Genomic DNA, 17,536 nt, shown 5'->3' with positions numbered 1-17,536 from the left:
TGCTCTGATTTGTCATCCTGAGGTTTCTAGAGATAAAATGTAGCATAGTTTTCAAATCCATTTTTATATTCAAATGTAGGTACAGGGTTCTACAGTTTGAACCCCTGCAGCCTCTGACTCTACACCCACTCCACCAGGCCATCTAGATGTGTGAAAGTTAGTGTATAAGCTAATCCATCATGTATGACATTCCTGGGAGTGTAAACTTTAAAAAAAATCTAGATTACCATATTGTTTTTGTGTTCTCTATAGTTATGTACTTAAATGTATCAATTTACCAATTTGGCACAAAGATAATACAAACAAAAAAACATGCGTTTTCTATGATCTTTTACCAGATCTGTATTCATTTCACATTTCCACAAACTTCAGTGTTTCCTTTCAAATGGAATGAAGAATATGCATGTCTTTGCTTCAGGTCCTGAGCTCCGGGCAGTTAGATTATGTCATTTAGGTGAAAATTGAAGGGGGGAAAAAGGATACGATCCTTAAGATGTTGTAACTGCAAGCTACACACAGCTTTTTTTGGCTGACATTCTGTCACTTAAACGGGTTAAATCTCCAGTTCCAAGGAATCGGGAAAACAGTCCTGGACATGGAGAACACTTGGGGCCTTTACTAGAACGCTTGAGTTGTTAGATTTGGACTTCAGAAAGGCTACTGCACTTCAGCACACTGAAGAAACGACAGGCAATTGTAATTAGGCCTAAAAATCCCACTTCTATTAGGTAATTTTTTTTTTCTTGTGAAAGGTGCTGTTAAGCCTCATATCCAGTTAAATTATTTTATATAGGCTTAGGCTCGGAAGAAATAGACTGGTGAATTACTTGACTGGTAGGTTTGTATAACCAGTTAGTTATATTCTCCGCACCAGACACTGTTCACCTCCTATTGATTGCGGCTTTACGTTTCAGCACCACAAAATGGTCCGCTGCCTGCTTTATTGACTGTCTCCGGCATTCTCTCTCCTCATGAATGATACTTTTCTATTTTTAAATGAATATTCATTCATTTTGGGGGCTTTGGGTGGCCAAATAATATTGCTGGTGGGACAGGTTTGGGGAACCCTGCACTATATATACAAAAGTATGTAGACACCCCTTCAAATTACTGGATTCGGCTATTTCAGCCACATCGTTGCGGACAGGTGTATAAAATCGAGCACACAGCCATGCAATCTCCATAGACAAACATTGGCAATAGAATGGCCTTACTGAAGAGCTCAGTGACTTTCAACGTGGCACCGTCTTCCAACAAGTCAGTTCGACAAATTTCTGCCCTGCTAGAGCTACCCCGGTCAACTGTAAGTGCTGTTATTGTGAAGTGGAAATGTCTAGGAGCAACAACGGCTGTCGCGAAGTTGTAGGCCACACAAGCTCACAGAGCGGGATGGCAGAGTGCTGAAGAGTGTAGTGCTTTTAAAATCGTCTGTCCTCGGTTGCAACACTCCCTACCGAGTTCCAAACTGCCTCTGGTAGCAAAGTCAACACAATAACTGTTCGTCAGGGGAGCTTCATGAAAAAAGTTTCCATGAACGAGCAGCCGCACACAAGCCTGATCACTATGCGCAATGCCAAGCATCGGCTGGAGTGGTGTAAAGCTCGCCACCATTGGACTCTGGAGCAGTGGAAATGCGTTCTCTGGTGTGATGAATTACGCTTCACCATCTGGCAGTCTGATGGATACATCTGGATTTGGCAGATGGGAGGAACACTTACCTGCCTGATGCATAGTGCCAACTGTAAAGTTTGGAGGAGGAATAATGGTCTGGGGCTGATTTTCATGGTTCGAGCTAGGCCCCTTAGGATTTCCCTTCACTGGAACTAACGCTACAGCATTCAGTACGTTTGAGTATTCAGACCCCTTCACTTTTTTTTCACATTACAGCCTTATTCTAAAATTGATGTCCCCCCCCCAATCAATCTACACACAATACCCCATAACGACAGAGTAAAAACAGGTTTTGGGAAATTTTGGCACATTTATTAAAAATGAAAAACTATCACACTTCCATAAGTATTCAGACCCTTTAATCAGTACTTTGTTGAAGCACCTTTGGCAGCAATTACAGCCGTGAGTCTTCTGAGTATGAGGCTATAAACTTGGTGTTTTGTTCTGAGTGGCATAATTGACAGATTCTGCCTGCTTAGGGACAGTTAATCTTTTTTTTAATTGGATCTTTGTCTTTTCACTTGCCTTGCATATATTTTTCATATTAATTTCATGTATGGCGCCTGGCACCGGATTTGACTAAAGAGACGTTGCAGGCTTTCCGTCCTCGCTCATTTGTTCCACTTGTTTGCGTTTATCCAACAGTGACTACATTGTCCTCATACCTTATCCTCTTTTCCGTAGCGCTTGGATTTTGGAGTTAATTTCTCTGACACCATGTTAATGATAATAACTCTCTCCGGAGAGTTAGATGAGATGCAAGCATAGTCCTTTACTCAGGTGTTACCGGTCACAACATCCTAATCAGACAATCATAATGCAAGTGTTTATCTATCCTAGATAGGTGCCCCCACTAGCGCCATCTCAGGATTGGCCTAATGCCGTTATCTCAACACTGACCAATGCCCTTCTTCCCCGTTTGGCAGGGCGACCAGCTTTAGGAAGAGTCTTGGTGGTTCCAAACTTCTTCCATTTAAGAATGGAGGCCACTGTGTTCTTGGGAAATTTCAATGCTGCACACATTTTTTGGTACCCTTTCCCAGATTTTTGCCTCCACACAATTCTGTCTCGGAGCTCTACGGATAATTCCTTCAACCACATGGCTTGGTTTTTGTTCTTACATGCACTGTCAACTGTCAACGTTGACATCAGCAAACCAAACCGCTCGCCCACACAACACGTGGTTGTGAGGCCGGTCGGACGTACTGCCAGATTCTCTAAAATGACGTGGAAGGCGGCTTATGGTAGAGAAATTAACATTAAATTCTCTGGTGGACATTCCTGCAATCAGCATGCCAATTGCACGCTCCCTCAACATGAGACATCTGTGGCATTGTGTTTTGTGACAAAACGGCACATTTTTAGATTGGCCATTTTATTGTGTCAGCACAACGTGCACCTGTGTAATGATCATGCTGTTTAATCAGCTTCTTGATATCCCACACCTATCAGCTTGCTGTATTATCTTGGCAAAGACAATGCTAACTAACAGGGATGTTAACAAATTTGTGCACAAAATAATATGCTTTTTGTGCGTATGGAACATTTCTGGGATCTTTTATTTCAGCTCATTAAACATGCGACCAGCATTTACATGTTGCGTTTATATTTTTGTTCAGTGTAAATAGCACAACAGGAGAAAGCGGTCCACCTGCGTATTGACGGGTTGCGTTTTTATATTGAGTCACATTTTTGTTTTTGCATCAATATAGTGATCGGGGATGTGCAACTATAATTTTCTTTCACAGAAAATACATTAGTGCATCACATTCGGCAGACGATTGCTTCATTATCATCAGATGACAACCGAAGTGAAACACTATTTGGCTGTTAGCCACAAGTAAATGCGCTTTCACTGAAAAGGCCATGCATCTTTTTTGCAAAAAAGACCTTGCTATATCATATTTCTAATGTTTATCATAGAAAGAATGTAACCAGCTACATTTCTCTAATGTTTTGTTTAAAGTTAATCTTGCATTTTACCAGAAAAAAGTAGTCTGGACACAATGAAGTGTAGCTTTTCTCCAGGTACTTCAGTCATAGTGCAGTCTTTTGCTTGCCCGTTCGTGAATTCTCATCCAAGTGGAGAGGTGCAACTGAAGCACAATTTGTTTGCTGACCCGAAATTACAATAAGTAGCATTTTAGATGTGCGTTTACTTTTACAGCAAGGTATTTCTTGTATGGTTTTTTTGTTTTAGTTTTCTTGCTTGGGGAAAACAGAATTTATGTTAGGGCAACCCCTGAGTTTAACTTACTAGTTATCTAAGTAAGTGACTGAATTAGTACGGTCACGGGGCATCATTTTGTGTTAACTTTCTTCTGTGAAGTCATAACTTTTTGAGTTATCTGTACAACTGCAGCTTGATTTCCTTGTTGTTTCTCATCTCCATTCTGGGCCCATCTGCTCCTTCTCCAAGCAGAGCAGGCAGACCTGTTTCCCTAGCAACTCCCAGACTCTACACAGACCGTGTGTACACAGTACTGTTTTTTTACTTCAGACAAGCATGTCAAAACTTTGTTCGTTTGCACAATGTCGCTCGTTCACACTTGCTTGTATATGTCCAAACTCTCCAAAAATGACATTCGGTAGCTCCAAGGCATTCAGTTGTACAACTGACTAGGTACCCTTTCCGTTTCCTTTCCTACTTACTTATAAATGTATAACTTTATGAGCTGGATTTTTGGTCTTTGCAATTTGTTTATTTTCATTTGGTCTCGTTAGCATATTTAGCGAGGCCTCCATTGAAATTGGTTATTACTTGTGCTCATTTTGTTAGCGTTCCCCCATTTTTACAATGCTACTATTTATTATCCATGCGTAGTCACTTTACTGCTACCTATATGGGCATACCTCAATTGCCTCGACTAACCTGTGCCCCCTCACATTGTACCAGTACCCCCTGTATATAGCGTCGCTACTGTTACTTTATTTGTGCTCCTTACTTATTTATTTGACCTTATCTGCTTTATTTCTTTACTTCAGTTTATTTTAGCAAATACTTGACCAACAATGCAGTTAAGAAAAATAAGTGTTAGGGGCTTGTAAGTATGCATTTCACTGTAAGGTCTACCTGATGCATGTGACAAATACAATTTTATTTGATTTAAATAGACGCCCAATGGGAATTTTTCCCCCCTTGTGTACTAAGCCGGTAATGCCGTAAATCCTGGTGTGAGAGAAGGACGATAATGAGGATATGGAAATCTGGATACCGCCCAACCAAACCATATGTAAACACACTGTATGGACACGTGTGTTTAGGTGCACAGCATAGACTTCTTCAGACACCTCACACAAACTTTATCCCACATACCCACAGATTATATGCATTCACACACTTGACACACACAAACACTCCCACTAATCTCTATGAATTATCACACAGTGAATTTACCCCCAACACGACAGGTTTCAAACTTATCTGCCCTGTTAAACTGTGGGAGAATTAAAGACTTCACCCCTCTACTGCCAACTGTCAGACTGTTGTCACACAAGCTGTCAGTAATGGGATGTTTTTAATACATTTCATCAGCAAGCTTTATCGAGACAGTAATTTAGTGTTTACAGTAAACAAGTAAACTATACTGTAACTCGTATGTTTGGTTATGCCAGGTGCATGCATGTTCACTTTGGCAGCTGCATATACAGCTGAAGTCAGAAGTTTACATAAACTAAGGTTGGAGTCAATAAAACTCGTTTTGCAACCACTTCACAAATTTCCTGTTAACAAACTATAGTTTTGGCAAGTCGGTTAGAACATCTACTTTGTGCGTGACAAATACTTTTCCCAACAATTGTTTAGACAGATTATTTCAGTTATATATCACTATCACAATTCCAGTGGGTCAGAAGTTTACATACACTAAGTTGACTGTGCCTTTAAACAGCTTGGGAATTCCAGAAAATGATGTCATGGCTTTAGAAGCTTCTGATAGGCTAATGGATGTCAATTGGATGTGTATCTGTGGCTGTATTTCAAGGCCTACCTTCAAACTCAGTGCTTCTTTGCTTGACATCATGGGAAAATCAAGAGATCAGCCAAGACCTCAGAAAAAAATGGTAGACCTCCAAGTCTGGTTCATCCTTGGGAGCAATTTCCGATGGCTGAAGGTTCCACGTTCATCTGTACATACAATAGTACGCAAGTATAAACACCATGGGACCACGCAGCCGTCATACCGCTCAGGAAGGAGACGCATTCTGTTTCCTAGAGATGAACGTACTTTGGTGCGAAAAGTGCAAATCAATCCCAGAAACAACAGCAAATTACCTTGTGAAGATGCTGGAGGAAACGGTACAAAAGTATCTCTTTCCACAGTAAAACAAGTCCTATATCGACAACCTGAAAGGCCGCTCAGCAAGGAAGAAGCCACTGCCCCAAAACCGCCATTAAAGCCAGACTACAGTTTGCAACTGCACATGGGGACAAAGATGGTACTTTTTGGAGAAAAGTCCTCTGGGCTGATGAAACCAAAATAGAACTATTTGGCCATAAAGACCATCGTTATGTTTGGAGAAAAATGGGGGAGGCTTGCAAGCCAAAGAACACCATCCCAACTGTGAAGCACGGGGTGGCAGCATCATGTTGTGGGGGTGCTTTTCTGCAGGAGGGACTGGTGCACATCACAAAATAGATGGCATCATGAGAGAAAATTGTGGATATATTGAAGCAACATCTCGACCTCAGTAAGTTAAAGCTTGGTCGCAAATGGGTCTTCCAAATGAACAATGACCCCAAGCATACTTTCAAAGTTGTGGAAAAAATGGCTTAAGGACAACAAAGTCAAGATATTGGAGTGGCCATCACAAAGCCCTGACCTCAGTCTTATAGAAAATGTTTGGGCAGAACTGAAAAAGCGTGTGTGAGCAAGGAGGCCTACACACCAGCTCTGTCAGGAGGATTCGGACAAAATTCACCCAACTTATTGTGGGAAGCTTGTGGAAGGCTACCCGCAATGTTTGACACATGTTAAACAATTTAAAGGCATGCTACCAAATACTAATTGAGTGTCTAAACGTCTGACCCACTGGGAATGTGATGAAAGAAATAAAAGCTGCAATAATTCTCTACTATTATTCTGACATTTCACATTCTTAAAATAGTGGTGATCCTAACTGACCTAAGACAGGGAATTTTTACTGGGATTAAATGTCAGGAATTGTGAAACTGACTCTGTGTAGTTGGCTAAGGTGTATGTAAACTTCTGACTTCAACTGTATATGCATACACAAAGTCCCCTCTGAGTAGTAAGGGATAGTGAAACTACAGCACACTGTACAGTAGCTTTTGTTTTATGTATGTGTTCACTCTGCTGTAACATTACCCTCATATGACCCTGGGTCAAATGATTTGATTGTGTTCCAGGTGTGTGTGGGGTCTGTCCATCACACCGGTTTAAAAAAAGCTTCTAACCATCAGGCAGCTGAATAGCCACCTCTTGGCAGCTATCTGCTCCCCTGCCCCCTGGACTTCCTACCCCCACCCCCAATGGACATTTATCATTGTTACTGTCACAAATATGTATTTATTAATGTTTTTGTTTCATTCACTTCTTGTTTTGACCTGCACTGTTGTAGCACAGCAATTAAGAATGTCACTGTACTCTGAAATTACATCTGTGACCCTGTTCATGTGACTAATAAACTCCTCTCTCCTCAGTGGTGGCCTATTGACCTGTAAATCCCATGTGCCCGTGTCTCTACAGCTCTGGAGTTGGATGGACAGATGGCTGAGTGTCAATGGCTGCCTACCCAGTACACCTGCAGCATATTCAGTGCCAATTGTAGAGAGGGATATTAGCTGTTTGAACACATGTTAGGATAATATCCTCTTATAGTCTATAGATAATATTTTCTATATCAGATAGGTAGGCAATGCTGTTGCTTTATTCTTCTCGGTTGTTGGTCTTGTCGACAACTTGCAATCTTGTCTCTAAATGTAAAATATGAGCATAGCGAAGTTCTTTGATTCTTACATCCTGAGGATGTTTGCTTTTCTGTGTACATTTTTATGTTGTGCAAAGTACATGTTTCAAAAAATGATATATACATATCTATATGGTAATTTTATAGCTTGTCAGCATGCATATGAATGCGAACATTAATTTGTTTCTTGGGTGGCTGCATCTCATCTCCTGACAGAACTGAGTTTTGCCTCCAATCCTTGGCTGACACTGTTATAGCACAGCCTGTTAATCGATTAAACCACTGCTAGATGTGGCACTTTCCCCTTCTGGTATCATATGGTAAAGTTTTGAATGTGGTCCTACCTATCTGTACCCGCCCTTACAGAAATTCCTCATGATTTCACATTTGGAAAATGACAATTTCACATGTGTTTTTGGGACACTTTGCATGTGACCAGGTTTTCAAAAGTATCGTTTCATGTCACATGTTATCACATTAACTTCACATAAGAGCACGTGAACAGAATAAAGTGTTTTTGGAAAGCGTGACATTCATGTGTTTATTTCTAAGGGCACAGCTGCGATCTTCGGCAGTTTGCAGAGAAAGATACAAAAATACTCAACAATTTTCACTGTCATTTAGTACTACAGTGGTGAAATAGAATGTGTTGCACGCATTTGAAATAGTTTAGACTAGTGAAGCAATTTCCAAACGGAAACCCCTTTGAATCAAGTCGGACAGTGATGTGATTTTCTGGATTTCTTTTTCTAATTTTTTCTGTCATAGTTGAAGTGTACCTATGATGAAAATTAAAGGCCTTTCATCTTTTTAAGTGGGAGAACTTGCACAATTGGTGGCTGACTAAATACTTTTTTGCCCCACTTTGTGTGTATATATATAGATATGGGACACATTCTATTGGTTACAAGAATTTTGTATAATTTAAATTGAAAAATGTAAAGTTTTGAATCCAGTGTTTTGCGTGTCAATTCATAAACACTGTGCCATGGAATGGGTACATCGAACATCTCTTCCCAACTATTTTGCAATTTATATGGCACAGCTGCCAATTCTTTTGGTTCTTAAATGTAGTTGGTATATTTTAATTTATCATAATTTTCTTTAACAATTTATGGTCTTTTAATTTAGGGCTGACAAGTTGCTTATTTTTTCCCCTTTCTACTTGCCTCTTCCATTTTTGTGGTAATGCTGCAATTAGTTGGTTGTAATTTTGGGTAGAGCAGACATTTCCATATGTCTGTTAGCTGCATGTGTGACACAACTCCACCAGTCCTATTTATATTATTTACAAAAAACAATACTTAAAAAAAAAAATCAATTAGTATACTTGAGTCTTTGTTCTGTCTTTTTTCAGGTGGATTAAAATGCAATTGCAACCAACTTTCTAAGGCTTGTTTAAAAAATAACGATATTTTGGAGATTTAGTTTACAACTGCTCACTTTTGGTTGTTTTAAAATCTGAATAAAGGGAAAAAGGCCATTCTTGAACATGGGGTGAGACATTCGTACTAATTTACTAGAGAACCATTTCAGATTTAAGTGTGACTGATGCCTCTAGTGACCGGTCTAATGCTTTAATATTTAATTTCTGCCCTCCGAATTCAGATTTGTAATATAAATAGGCCCTTTTAATTTTGTTTGGCTTGCCATTCCAAATAAAATTGAATATACTTTTGCTCATATAATTTAAACATGTCGCTAGGTGTATGAAAGACCATAAGCAAATATGTAAACTGATATGACTAAAGTTTTTTTTTTATTCCCACAAATAGACAGGTATTTTCCATTCCATGGTAGCAAGATCTTATCTATTTTTGTTAACTTTATATAAAAATGTATTGGAGTGAGAATTTCTTTCTTTCGGGACATCCCTGTCAGACCATTTTATTGGTAAACTACACGGTAATGTAAAAGTTGCATTTTTTTAGTGATCCATTATGTTATATAGTACACTTATCATTATTTGGTTTTAATCCAGAGAGGTTTGCAAAATATCTAGATCCTCTGAGGCTGTGGAGGGATTCTAATTGTCGTTTTTAGAAGAACATGAATCATCAGCGTACAATGAGACCTTTGTTTTTAAGCCTCGGATTTATAATCCCTTAACATTATTGTTGGATCTAATTTAACATTTTGTGGCACTAATACATAGATATTCTGATAGTGGACAACCTTGTTTTACTCCTCTTGACAGTTCAAAACTTTCTGAGATTTCACCATTATTTACTATTTTACATCTAGGGTTATTACTTCAACCCATTTATTAAGAGATTCTCAAATGAAATATTCTAGGCATTTATATATAACATCCAGTCGTACTTTATCAAAATCTGCTATGAAAACCAGGCCCGGTTTCCCCGATTATTTCATAGTATTCTATTGTTTCCAGTACTTGTCTTATATTATCTCCAGCTACATGTGTGATTAATTGATTTAAAAAAATGTATTTTTGTAAATTATATAAATATGACTGGTGGAGTTGTATCATCCCATGTAAAAAAAAATGTAAATTCGGATGAATAATATCTGACAATAAATGGACTGGATCTTTTATATATATATATATCACACTGCTCCAAAAAATAAAGAACACCAAAATGACACATCCTAGATCTGAATGAATGAAATATTCTTATTAAATACTTGTTTCTTACATAAATGAATGTGCTGACAACAAAATCACACAAATTATCAATGGAAATCAAATTTATCAACCCATGGAGGTCTGGATTTGGAGTCACACTCATAATTAAAGTGGAAAACCACACTACAGGCTGATCCAACTTTGATGTAATGTCCTTAAAACAAGTCAAAATGAGGCTCCGTAGTGTGTGTGGCCTCCACGTGCCTGTATGACCTCCCTACAACGCCTGGGCATGCTCCTGATGAGGTGGCGGATGGTCTCCTGAGGGATCTCCTCCCAGACCTGGACTAAAGCATCTGCCAATTCCTGGACAGTCTGTGGTGCAACGTGGCATTGGTGGTTGGAGCGAGACATGATGTCGCAGATGTGCTCAATTGGATTCAGGTCTGGGGAACGGGCGGGCCAGTCCATAGCATCAATGCCTTCCTCTTGCAGGAACTGCTGACACACTCCAGCCACATGAGGTCTAGTATTGTCTTGCATTAGGAGGAACCCAGGGCCAACCGCACCAGCATATGGTCTCACAAGGGGTCTGAGGATCTCGGTACCTAATGGCAGTCAGGCTACCTCTGGCGAGCACATGGAGGGCTGTGCGGCCCCCCAAAGAAATGCCACCCCACACCATGACTGACCCACCGCCAAACCGGTCATGCTGGAGGATGTTGCAGGCAGCAGAATGTTCTCCACGGCGTCTCCAGACTGTCACATGTGCTCAGTGTGAACCTGCTTTCATCTGTGAAGAGCACAGGGCGCCAGTGGCGAATTTGCCAATCTTGGTGTTCTCTGGCAAATGCCACACGTCCTGCATGGTGTTGGGCTGTAAGCACAACCCCCACCTGTGGACGTCGGGCCCTCATACCACCCTCACGGAGTCTGTTTCTGACCATTTGAGCAGACACATGCACATTTGTGGCCTGCTGGAGGTCATTTTGCAGTGCTCCTCCTGCTCCTCCTTGCACAAAGGCAGAGGTAGCGGTCCTGCTGCTGGGTTGTTGCCCTCCTACGGCCTCCTCCACGTCTCCTGATGTACTGGCCTGTCTCCTGGTAGCGCCTCCATGCTCTGGACACTACGCTGACAGACACAGCAAACCTTGCCACAGCTCGCATTGATGTGCCATCCTGGATGAGCTGCACTACCTGAGCCACTTGTGTGGGTTGTAGACTCCATCTCATGCTACCACTAGAGTGAAAGCACCGCCAGCATTCAAAAGTGACCAAAACATCAGCCAGGAAGTATAGAAACTGAGAAGTGGTCTGTGGTCACCACCTGCAGAACCACTCCTTTATTGGGGGTGTCTTGCTAATTGCCTATAATTTCCACCTGTTGTCTATTCCATTTGCACAACAGCATGTGAAATTTATTGTCAATCAGTGTTGCTTCCTAAGTGGACAGTTTGATTTCACAGAAGTGTGATTGACTTGGAGTTACATTGTGTTGTTTAAGTGTTCCCTTTTATTTTTTTGAGCAGTGTATTTTACACCCTCCTTCTCGTTTACCCAGGTACTAATTGTCTTTTCTTATTATCTGCTAAGCCATTACAATTATAACTGGCTATACTTATTTCACCACTTAACATAATGAGCCACAAGTTTTTATTCTATTTATCAAAATATATGTTTGTAAACGTACTATTAAAAAGTAACATGATGATTGAGTGTCTGTGGCTGTACGATGATATTTGCATTGCTACTAAGTAAACCTCCAATTGGACCCCACAATTCCACCTGCTAAAACCCCTCATCCCGAGTTGGGTTGTCATCACAATGCCCGGCAGACCGATCCCATGGCCCCGGAGAGACTGGGACCCATTCTTTGAAAAGAGCACACAGCGCCACCCACAGAACAGAAGCAGATCAACCACCAAATGCATTTCCATCGCTCTCACCTCGATTTGTAATATATATAGCCATTAAAATATCTATCTTTTTCCATAATTAGCTATTCATATTTGTAGTAATATATGCAAAGGATTTTTACCTCTCGCCATTACCAAAAATACATTATGGCAAGCAATTATTATATTAGCAAACAATTATTGTGAATCATCCTATATTGTCCCTAACATCTTTTACTCCAACAGTTGTGGGACACACACACTCATACACACTCAACCCCTTTCCCCCACAACAACCATAGATTCTCAACAGTTGCACCATCCCAGATCCCAACTCAAGAAAGGTCTTGATTTACGAATGCAAATACAGTTGCAGCTGTATGAGAAGGCCTGCAAAACTGAGCAAAAAATTTTGGAGATTTGATTAACCATTGTCACGTCCTAGATGATGATCTTTCCCCTGAAACAACCACAACATGGTCCCCCATATTGACCATATTCCCAAGCATCTCCGTGCAGTCAGACCTTTGATTTTGTTAACCTAGCCCCAGTTAAAGACTGTGAGACCCAAGAGGCTTTAAAAGCCTGTCTCTGTTCATCTATTGTGACAGGGTGTGGTAACAAAACATTTGAATCCATTTAGGCTGTGACATAATCTATACAGATTACACTCCTCTCACCACAAGGATTTACAGCCCCTCCCTAAATTTAGTTTGAAAGGCTATTGGGGATTATTATTTTCCGTCTCGTTTGTTTACCTCCTTGATTTAACTGATAATGTGCAGTCATGGGCTGTGCCTATGTGCATACAACATACTGTGACTTTATCATGCACCTTTGTAAAATAGTATGCTAATTTATTATATCAAACATCAAGTGCAGGATTAGACCTCGCTTCAGTCTTCGATATTGAATTATCCCCAGTGCCATTTACATGTAAAGTGGCCCCTATGGATTCTTGGGTGAGCGCTGGTCTCTCCAATGAAATGTATAATCAGTGAGTGACAGTCCTCGGTGATGTCCCTCCTTACCAACCCCATTGATTATCCCTCCTCCACAGTACGTTCCTAGAGATTGACAGACCGAGCAAAGGTCCTCTTAAATCTTTTGATTTAACGTTATTATCACATATTCCATTGATCAATAATTAGGACCTCGCCATGTTTGTTTATTTCAATATTAAACACTACAAAACAAATACAAAACTGTGCTTTGAAAACTGCCTTCGAACAGAGTAGCAGCAGCAGTCTGGGGTTCTGAGGCTGCAGGGCTCAGGTGGGGCCCATGACTGACAAAGAATTTCCAGTGTTTTCTAAGTACTAGGCTAAGGACTGTGTTATGTCTCTCAGTGCTGGCTAAACTCCACTGTGGGGTACACATGGACACACATATTTGGTTGTGTTTGTCTACTGGATTTGAGTTCTGGCTTGGCATTGATCTCGCTGTGTGCGTGTGCGTACGCTGGCTTGGCACTGATCATGGTGCAGGGCCACCTGAGCCCTGGTCCTAGGCTTTTGCTGCATCCCAAATAACAATTTGAGGGAGAGAGAATGTTTTTGATGTTTACGTGTCCAGTTTTCCATTAGAATCTTCCCCTAACTATCAATGTTGGCAAAAAAAACATTTGAGAGCCTTTTTAGCATATGTTGGTGATGAAGGTAGAACATTCCCTTCATGTCAAGCAGAACTAATCTTGAAGGTGGTTGCCATGTTCTCAGAATATACCATATTAATGTTCTAGAAGTGATTTATGGGACATTGCAGGAACATTCATGTGTCCCAGTTTTCTGAGGGATAGGAGAATATTCCATCAACGTCACATCAACCATACACAGAACATGGTTGCCATGTTCTCAGAATATACAATATTAATGTTCTAGACACGTTACATGGGAAGGTTGCAAGAACATTTCTGTGTATCAGTTGTCAAGAAGTCTCACCTGATGATCCCATAGAAATGTTCTCCCACCCAAAAAATGTCTTTACACCTTGTTACTGTTGCCAAGCCCATCAAGACCTTGATTGGTGAACCACACATCCATTCACAGCTCTTTTTGTCTGTTGGCAATGTTAGGGATATTCAGACACAGTACTTCTAGCATAGTGTTTTCAACTGACATATTTGACATACCGGATTACATTATGCATGTTCATTTATACAGTCATTATTATTCACCATGTCCTCACCTGGGATTTGAACTCACAACCTCTTAGTTCACACCATTCAGATATTCCTGCTATTCCACCATGTCTGTCAGGTATCAGTTAATTTGACTATTCTCTCATTGATTTAATTGAGTTATTTAAACAATTTAAGGGCTTTCTTTATAGTTGTATAATGTTGGTGGGGCATATTAACCTATTTTAGTAATACTCTGGAATCACTATGATCAATATTAAGAAAATTACAGTAAAAACTGTTAAATCCCCTTGGATTGTTGAGGAATGGAAAAATTGTATGGTTGAGAGGAATGAGGCAAAAGGTATGGCATATAAGTCTGGCAGCCCAACTGATTAGCAAACATACTGCAAATTTAAGAAATCATGTTACTAAACTAAAGAAAAATAAACTATACTATGAAACAAAAATAAATTATATAAAGAATGATAGTAAAAACCTTTTGGAGCACCTTAAATTACATTTTGGGATAAAAGGTTAACTCGGCTCCATCATTCATTGAATCAGATGGCTCATTCATCACAAAACCCACTGATTTTGCCAACTACTTTAATTACTTTTTCATTGCCAAAAAAGCAAACTTAGGTATGACATGCCAACAACAAATGCTGACACTACACATCCAAGTATATCTGACCACCTTATGAAAGACAATTGTACTTTTGAGTTCTGTAAAGTCAGTGTGGAAGAGGTGGAGCAATTATTGTTGTCTATCAACAATGACAAGCCACCGGGTTCTGACAATCTGGATCGAAAATTTACTGAGGATAATAGCAGACAATATTGCAACATCTTCAATTTAAGCCTACTAGAAAGTGTGAGCCCTCAGGCCTGGAGGGAAGCTAAAGTCTTTCTGCTATCCAAGAATAGTAAAGCCCCCTTTACTGGCTGAAATAGCCGACCAATCAGCCTGTTACCAACCCTTAGTAAACTTCTGGAAAAAATGGTGTTTGACCAGATACAATGTTATTTCACGGTAAACAAATTGACAACAGACTTTCAGCACACTATAGGGAAGAACACTCAACAAGCACAGCACTTAGCCAATCGTCAGTCACTTGTGTGAGAGAAATTGATACAATTATTGTGGGGGCTGTCTTGTTAGACTTCAGTGCAGCTTTTGACATTTTTGATCATAGCCTGCTGCTGGAAAAACCTATGTGTTATTGCTTGTCTAACAGAACAAAGAGGGTGTTCTTTAATGGAAGCCTCTCAAACAAAATCCAGGTAGAATCAGGAATTCCCCAGGGTACCTGTTTAGGTCCCTTACTTTTTTCAATCTTTAATACTATGACATGCCACTGGCATTGAGTAAAGCCAGTGTGTCTGTCTGTGGACAACTCAACACTATACACGTCAGCTACTACAACAACTGAAATGACTGCAGCACTTAAAGTTGTAATCACTGCCAAATATGCTTCTACAAAGTATTGACTCAGGGGTGTGAATACATATGTGAATGTGATTTCTGTTTTTCATTTAAAATAAATTAGCAAAAACATGCTTTCACTTTGTCATTAATGGGTATTGTGTGTAGCTGGATTAAATAGATGTTCTCTCACCCATTTTGAATTCAGGCTGCAATACAACAAAATGTGGAATAAGTCAAGGGGTATGAATACTTTCTGAAGGCATTGTACATACTTGACTTCATTGTGCATGTTCATTTACACAGTAATGATTATTCAACATGTCCTTACCTGGGACTTGATCTCACGCCCTGCCCTATTGGTTCACAGTACTCAAATTTCCTGCTACGCCATTATGTCAGTGACTGATTTCACCTGGATTCTGAAATCTCAGCTCTGTTAAAAGTACACTCAAATATTTTATTCATCATAGTGATTGAGTAAAATTAAAACTTATCATTGATTTTATTTACTTATTTCAGCAATTGAAGGAAAGGCTTTTTGTATAGTTGTATCATATTGGTTGGGCATATTAACCTGTCTTAATGACTTTCTTGAATATATTTTATTAAGTGTACTTTTAACAGAGCTGATGCAGTATTTACTTCAAAGTGCATTCACCCTATTGCTCACCCCTATCAAGTTGTTTCAGATCTACACAAGTGCCTAGGGAGGCGGGTTTACGGATTCTTCTGGACAGGGCCTAACTATACTGGCCCAATAACCACATGCCCTAGAGCAGGGCTCTCCAACCATGTTCCTGGAGATCTACCCTCCTGTAGATTTTCACTCCAACACAAGATATAAGTAACCGGATTCAGCTTGTCAACCAGATAATTATTAGAATCAGGTGTGCTAGATTAGGGTTTGAGCGAAAACCTACAGGACCGTAGTTCTCCAGGAACAGGGTTGGAGAGCCCTGCCCTAGAGAACCCTTATTGGGGCAGTGGTTAGGGCATTTGGTGTTGGTGGCCTGGGTTCAAGATCCGCTAGAGTAGTCACCCTACAATTTCGTTCTAAGAAATATATATAACTGTCACTATTACTGTTTTGAATTGCATTTCAGACATTTTGATTGATTATATGGTTAGGACACTTGTAAATATTATTTATGAATCTTTGTTTATCATCATGTGTATAGATTTCTCCTCGTTCACGCATTTCTGGAACTTTGGCTACTAGCTTTGGGCTTTTGTGCTTGACCTTCAGATGCTTTTTCAGGTTTGTTGTGGTGTTTCTGGACGAAGAGATCAATGCTGCCATTGCAGAGTTTGCATTTGACTAAAATGTTCTTTCTCCTCGATTAACAAAAAAATACTTGAAGTATTTCCACAAGGAAAATGTTAAGCGGGGTAATAACACGGCTGATATTTTTCTTTGAGTTTCGTCGTTACAATGGCCTATTGGAAACGATAGCCTACAGCATGAATTCTGTTAGCATGAGACAAGGCTTTAAAAAAATATATACAGTGCGTATGGAAAGTATTCAGACCTGGACTTTTTCCACATTTTGTTACGTTACAGCCTTATTCTAAAATTGATCAAATTAAATCTATCAAATCTACACACAATACCCCAATAATGACAAAGCAATTTTTTTCAGATAAAATATAAAATAACAAATACTTTAATTACATAAGTATTCAGACCCTTTACTATGATACTTGAAATTGAGCTCAGGTGCATCCTGTTTCCATTGATCATCCTTGTAGAAACATCGAAACTTGATTCCTAAATAAGATGGCGCCGGAGAACAAGGCTATCGTTTTACGTATTCCTAACCAATTGTGTTTTTTTGTTCATTTTTTGTGTTGTTTGTAACTTATTTTGTACATAACGTTGCTGCTACAGTCTCTTATGATTGAAA

The 17,536-nt window shown here is 39.8% G+C and overlaps 1 protein-coding gene across 3 annotated transcripts in view; it reads left to right on the top strand.

The window, feature by feature from the left end:
• Nucleotides 1–17,536, top strand: part of LOC115141858 (endothelial cell-selective adhesion molecule-like) — a 78,951-nt gene that overhangs the window by 28,174 nt on the left and 33,241 nt on the right. The window contains exon 2 of one of the 3 annotated variants that reach the window (XR_003865413.2): nucleotides 7,334–8,122. The exons of the other annotated variants lie outside the window; for them this stretch is intronic. The gene's annotated coding sequence lies outside the window, so the exon portion shown is untranslated. Of the gene's footprint in view, nucleotides 1–7,333; nucleotides 8,123–17,536 lie in introns of those variants that run through there. 3 annotated transcript variants of the gene reach the window in all.

The sequence above is a fragment of the Oncorhynchus nerka genome, linkage group LG14, assembly GCF_034236695.1.
Source record: "Oncorhynchus nerka isolate Pitt River linkage group LG14, Oner_Uvic_2.0, whole genome shotgun sequence".
NCBI classification, from domain to species: domain Eukaryota; kingdom Metazoa; phylum Chordata; class Actinopteri; order Salmoniformes; family Salmonidae; genus Oncorhynchus; species Oncorhynchus nerka.
This window is presented reverse-complemented; position numbering and strand designations above follow the sequence as displayed.